Genomic DNA, 6,720 nt, shown 5'->3' with positions numbered 1-6,720 from the left:
AAGCATTTAAGCTGATGCTTCATCCAGAGCAGTTTAGCGAGAGTAAGCAGTAGGAGGTCAGTGTCTGATTCAAGGACACTATTTACAGGACATATGGTTGCTTCAGGATTGAACCCATAACTTGTCATTTATAGAACAGTCCCTTTAATGTTCGGCCACCTGGCTGCTTTATTTGTGGCTGGGTAATATTGTGTAGAAGCGCTTTTATAAAAAATGTGATGAAAGTACTCTTAAGTCGAGTTGGTGTAAGTTACAGCAGATGCCATGCAGCTGGAAGCTGAGGGTGAAATCTCTTTTGAAGTAGTCTATTTTGGGGGATGATTTTGAGGACTAATCTCACAGCATGCCGAAAATATTTTGACCACAACCATGAAAATGGATGGAGCAGTTAAAAGGAGAGCAGGCCAGCATGGTAGCTCATCTTTGCTGTCTCTACCTTATTTATAGTCCAGAAAAGCAAAATAAAGCATGAGTTTAGCAGCAAAAAATTACAAACAAGCTTGAAAATAAAATTAAACTGAAAAAAATAAGCATACTAATTAAAGTATGACAAATTTAAAGACTGCAGATGTATCCTAAAACACAGTAACAAAGCACAACCCAGGAAACCAGTTGTTTATTGGAAGACAATCTTGGGAGCAAAAATCCAGCTGATCACACTTATGCAATTTAATATATGACATCATATACATCTCAGTACGTTAATAATTTCAGCCTTTAAGGCCTCCTGCATTTCCACTATTGGTACTTTTGTGCATTCCTGATTCAATCCTCCTCTCTCGTTCATGTTCCAACCCTTTGTCCAAAAAAGTGCTTCCTATGTTTGACTAGGTTTTCAGTAGTTATGGCACACAGCAGTTAACCAAATAAATTAACTTAGCGCAAAGAAACTTTGTACCCAACTGCTTACAGTACTTCATGCTACGAGATATATTGCATCTGATGCTACAGAATGCTTGGTGGAAAAATAGCAATAAAAGTCAGAATCCATAAAACATAGAAGTGAGATTTAGCCCAGAGTCCTTGTTGGGGTGATTTGAAAAAAAAAGTACACCAAGTAATATTTTTAGCATATTTTTCTTCAAATTATAAATATTTACAAGGATTTGAATTTTCTGAAAAACATAAGAATCACTTTTCAGGCATTTTTGCTAAACTGTGTAAAATTTTCTCCTGTCACGAGTAGCCATTCCTTAATTTCTAAGTACCATAGACCAGCGGTCCCCAACCCCCGAGCCATGCACTGGTACCGGTCCGTGAGTCGTTTGGTACCGGGCCGCGAGTGTTGAGGTTCAGGTGTGCAATTTATGGTTTACCGGGGGTTTTTTTCTTCGTTTTATCGTTCATATTTATTGTTTTTATCGTTACCTCAGTTCCCCTGTGTCTTTTCCCGTGTGTTATGAACACATTTTAGTTATTTAGGGCCGGTCCGTGGCACAAAATGAATGAAATATTGCAGAAAGACTGATGGAAGATGGAAACTTTTTTTCCCCTTCACATAAGAAAGAACACGCTTTTGGTCGATTAAATGTCTACTAAAACTTAAACACTGTAAAGAAGTGGCACACAGGAATTATGGCAACATCACATTGAAAGTTTGTAAAATTCATATAGAGAAATGGTCCTCATGCTAAACTTTCACCACGTTGAATGTCCATGTTTTTAAAAAAAAACTAACAAAAACAAAAAAACATCAATTGTTTCCAAACCACCTCATCACTCGTCTCCTTAAAGCCATCTATTTTTGAGTCTTATTTCAAAAGCTAAGGAGCCCCCGCATCATTGATTGTCCACTGGCCAAGGTAACGTCAGGTGACAGCTCTTGGAAATAGCCTTTGTAATTGGTCCCAATGAAACTGGCCAGGCGATCACTGCTTCATAGTGTTCTTGATGGTCCACCTCTGCCCCGAGCAGGGCTGCAGGACCAGCAGGTGGCCGGAGTAAACATTAGCCGGCACCACCTCCAGACAGCGTCCAGTAGCCCGATTTATGATCGATTCGTTCTGCAAGGCAGAAGGAGATACAATACTTTGGTTTTAACAGATTTCACAGATGGTCTGTGAACAATGCGTGATGGTGACAGAACAGTATGTAACCAGACCGGGCCTTATGTGAACTGTTGCAACCTCTTTCTTAAACAAATGGCACTAACTTTTTACCTTACATCTATATAAAATAAGTAAGGTCTCCCTATTTCCCTAAGACTTCTACGTCTGCAGGACTCTTCACTGCTTGTCCTGCTGTGTGACAAAGAATCGATGTGGCAGAAGGTCTGCAGCATCACTGTTCAAGCTCTCCTCTTCCCGTGCTACAGGCTGTAACTCTTTAGTTTTTAAAGGTTACCCAAACAGAACTAAAAGACCAACAGAAAATTGACTTACAAAAGGTTTTTCACATTAAAAGAAAAAGAGAATCAATGCCAAAGTAAAAGGTATATTGAGTCGCTTGTTACCCTTTAAGCAGTCTGGGTTTAGTTGTCTTAAGAGGACCCCTTATTTTCTAGCATAAATATAATTTTACAACAGTTATTGTTCATATTAATCATAGCCAAAGTCTCAATTTATGTGCAAATAATCCCCGTTAACCAGACTGCTTTGATTTCAGTAATAGCAGAGATGATATCCTAATATAGTCATCACAAACAGACAGATCTATCTGTGAAGTCCTACTGGCCCCGGTGTTAAAACCTTCTGTTTGTGAGGGTTTTAACACAAAGAAAGGTGGCTTCAACGGAGGTATTCGGAATATAAAGGCGGTTCTGTCAGATAAAGCATGAACTACGGGGCTGCAGCAATGCTGAGTATGAGAGAAATGAAGATTCATGCAAAGCTACTCTCATATTAGAGTCCAAGAGAAAAAAGAATGGACCCAGACATGAGCTCAATAGGTCCCTTTTAAAATCTGACATATAGATACTTTTCCTCTCAACTCTATGCCAGTAAATTTTAGTTTCTCTTATAAACACTCAGTTATATCATTGAAAAAGAGATTTCTTTACACTTCTGACCTGAGAGAAATGCCATGTCTTCTGTTTCACGTTGGTCACCTTTTCACAATTGAGGAGCTGAGGAAAGTTGCTCATCTGATCGTACACCACACAACGAGTGTCCTCACCAGTGCTGCCTAGGGGTCCCAGAAACAGCTGACCTTCTTTAGTGTAGCGTCCTAACTAAGAGGAAAACAGATACGTCACACATACAGTAAACGGAAAGTTACTGAACTGGCTGAGTGAATACTCTTCTCTTTATTAGCTAACGATGAAATAAGTATGTGATGATGTACAAGTTGAAGGTAACCTGGCAGGAATTTTCCTTGATTATGCAAGCTGTTGGGTTTTTTTTTTGCTGCTTTGAACAAGAGGATGGTGTTGTTCCCAATACTGCTGAGAGGCAAAACATGTCTTTGTTCTTCACTGAGTGCTAAACACAAAGATTTTCCTGTACATCACTGCTAATCACAGTGTTGTTTCAGCAGAGTTCTAACCCACATATAGCCCTAACATTTTATATACACCAAATTCTGCAGTTTTCTCAACTTGACAGAAAGAAAAAGCAGAAGTGAGTCAGATTCTTCCCGCTCTGTTTTCTAACCTTTGTGTCTTTCACTTCAGCTTTTTCGTTCAGATTAATAGTAATTTCCACTTTAGCAGTGCAGATAAAACAGTTCCTTTGGTTGCATCTAGCTCTGAGGCTTTGAGTGTGCTGACGATAAAGACTGATTGGGAAATTGTTTATATCGCATTCTGTTCCTAACAAAGCATGAATAGTGGTTGCAATGCCTTGCAAAAGATATAAAGATAAAGCTTTCCATCAACCACCCAGTCAGCCCAGTTTGGGTCTTTTTGCAGAGTAACTGCATCCTGTTTGCAGTACATCATACAAAAGTTAGGTGATTTAACAGCGTTTGGACTCAAAATCTTAAAAAATCCCACTTGTGGTCCCTAGATGTCACTGCTTCTTCTTAAGAACAGAGTATTTATTAAAATGTTTTTCTAGTATCTTTGACCACTACAAGTTACATTCATCTTTTCACAGATATTCATATCGCACTTTATTTTATGCACTTATGTGCTTTATCTGTTTTGCATACACACCTACAGCCAGTCACCATTTAACCTAACGTGCATGTCATCGGACTGTGGGAGGAAGCCGGACTACCTGGAGAGAACCCACGCTAAGACACCATGGGGTCGCTTTTATCTCCGTGGAAGTGCAAGTGTGAAAAACTGGTGGTCTAATAAAAACTGAAGACTTTTTGTTCCATCAAAAGGATAACTTTAAAAAATGCAACTGAAGCATGTCTTGTGAAGAAAGTGTGATGCGGCTGTTCGATTTGTATTGTTGATTGTCATTTATGCTTAGAAATATTTACTTATATATGCTTAGAGTTTTGTAATTAATTGTAGATTGGTAGAGGTTTTGATCCTTGATAGTCTGCAAACTGTGTGTGTATTAGACAGCACTTTGGGAGCATGAGAGGTCATACCGTGTTTTATTGTTTTATGGTAGGATTAACGTAGTTGCGTCTGTTCTAGTCTAGTCTTTGTTTAGATGAACTGCAGGACTTCCTCACCGTGTTATCTAGGATGAACCATCTAGGGTGAGGGGGAGGCTACCCTCTTCCTGACCAAGGATGTTTGACCCTTTGATCAGCAGTCCACACACACACACACACACACACAGACACACACACACACACACACACACACACACACACACACACACACACACACACGCACGCAGTAAGGATGGGCGGACATGTCTCAGCCTCCACCACTCTCAGCACTGGAGCCCCCCAGGGGTGTGTTCTGAGCCCCCTGCTGTACTCTTTGTACACATATGACTGTGTGGCCACTACCAGCTCCACCACCATCATCAAGTTTGCTGACGACACCGTCGTGGTGGGCCTGATCTCTGATAACAACGAGACGGCCTACCTGAAGGAGATTAGGAATCTGGAGAACTGGTGCCAGAGGAACAACCTCCTTCTAAACGTCAGTAAGACAAAGGAGCTGATAGTGGACTTCAGCACTAAGCAGGAGAGGAACTACCAGACCCCCGTCATCAACGAGTGCCCAGTGGAGAGAGTGGACAGCTTCAAATACCTCGGAGTTCACATCACGCAGGACCTGTCATGGTCCTGTCACATCAACACCGTGGTGAAAAAGGCCCGTCAGCGTCTCTACCACCTCAGACGCTTGAGAGACTTCCAACTGCCCTCCAAAGTGCTCAGGAACTTTTACTCGTGCACCATAGAGAGCATCCTGGCGGGAAACATCTTAACCTGGTTCGGGAACAGCACCATGCAGGACAGACGAGCTCTACAGAGGGTTGTGCGGTCAGCTGAGCGCACCATCCGCTCCGAGCTCCCTGACCTGCACTCAATCTACAGCAGGCGGTGCTGGACCAAGGCCAGGAAGATCGTGAAGGACCTCAGCCATCCCAACAACAGACTGTTCTCTCTGTTGAGGTCAGGAAAGCGATTCCGCTCCCTGAAGACCAACACAGAGAGACTGAGGAGGAGCTTCTTCCCGCAGGCGATACGGTCTCTCAATCACACCACCACACAGTACTGACCCACACATACAGTTCTTACACACACACTGGACTTTCTGGACTTTGTTTTTGCACAACACTGGTCACTATATTCTTCATTTCCGGTTAATACTTGTACAGCTGCTGTTATTGTGTATATATTTATTTATATTTAGATTTCTTCATACATTCTTATATAGTTCTATACTGTGTATTGGTGTATTTTGTTGTACAGTTATTTTATTTTCAACTTTAATTTATATATTTTATCTTATTCTTCCCAGTTAAATTTACCCTTCATTCTAATTTGTGTTGTACAGTTATTTCATTTTTAACCTTAATTTATATTTTATTCCTTCCTAGTTAAATTTACCCCTTTTTAATTTTTCATATTTATTTCCTACCTTATTCATAGCCTTTCCTTTTTTGTTTTCTTTAGGTCACGAGCAGTTGTCCAAGCATTTCACTACATATCGTACTGTGTATGACTGTGTATGTGACAAATAAAATTTGAATTTGAATTTATTACTCTTTGTGTGTATGTAGACGTCATATGTTAACGAACTTATGCATATTCATGTAACCTCAATAAAAGGACAGTGGTACGGGAGGACGGACGAGAGCAACTGGGGCCAAGCGAAGGAACGGCGATTGTCCGGTTCTCTCCCGTGCACGAGTAACATGAAGCTTGCCTACTTCGTGTCTTGCTTTGCAGTGTAATTATATTGCCTTTAACGTTCCAGCGGATGGGTTCAAGCTACAAACCTATCAGCGGCACTCATTTTTCCAGAATTGAATTGAAATTTTAGCTCCTTTAGCATTTTACCACTGAAGCCTTGACTTTCTGCCTAAAGCACCTGTTTACCACTGTGAGCTAAAAAGAGAGGCCCTTAGGGCTGAAGGGATGAAGAGCTGACACTGGCTGACTCAGGGCTTCAACACAAAAAGTGCAAGACACAATTTTATTCTGACAGCAGAACTCGCTCCTTGGAGGATTTCAGCTGAGCCTGTGATTGAGACACAGCTGCAAATCACATCACCGGAGAAGCTCACTGTATGTTTTCATGAGAAAGCAAAGCAACTGGAAAAAGATGGAGTATACTCTTTAGTATGGTGGTGAGGAAGAGTGTTGTACCTGAGGACCCCACCCATGGCATGGGTGCAGGGTGGCTGTGTGGTTCTCCTT

General features: G+C 41.2%; 1 pseudogene; it reads right to left on the bottom strand.

Annotated features, from left to right (window-relative positions):
- Positions 1 to 1,868: 1,868 nt before the first annotated feature.
- Positions 1,869 to 6,720, bottom strand: part of LOC146618155 (spastin pseudogene) — a 22,065-nt pseudogene continuing 17,213 nt past the window's right edge.

Source organism: Diplotaxodon limnothrissa, linkage group LG14 (genome assembly GCF_057381915.1).
Source record: "Diplotaxodon limnothrissa isolate DT_005_m linkage group LG14, D_limnothrissa_male_GT1.1, whole genome shotgun sequence".
Classification (NCBI taxonomy): Eukaryota; Metazoa; Chordata; class Actinopteri; order Cichliformes; family Cichlidae; genus Diplotaxodon; species Diplotaxodon limnothrissa.
This window is presented reverse-complemented; position numbering and strand designations above follow the sequence as displayed.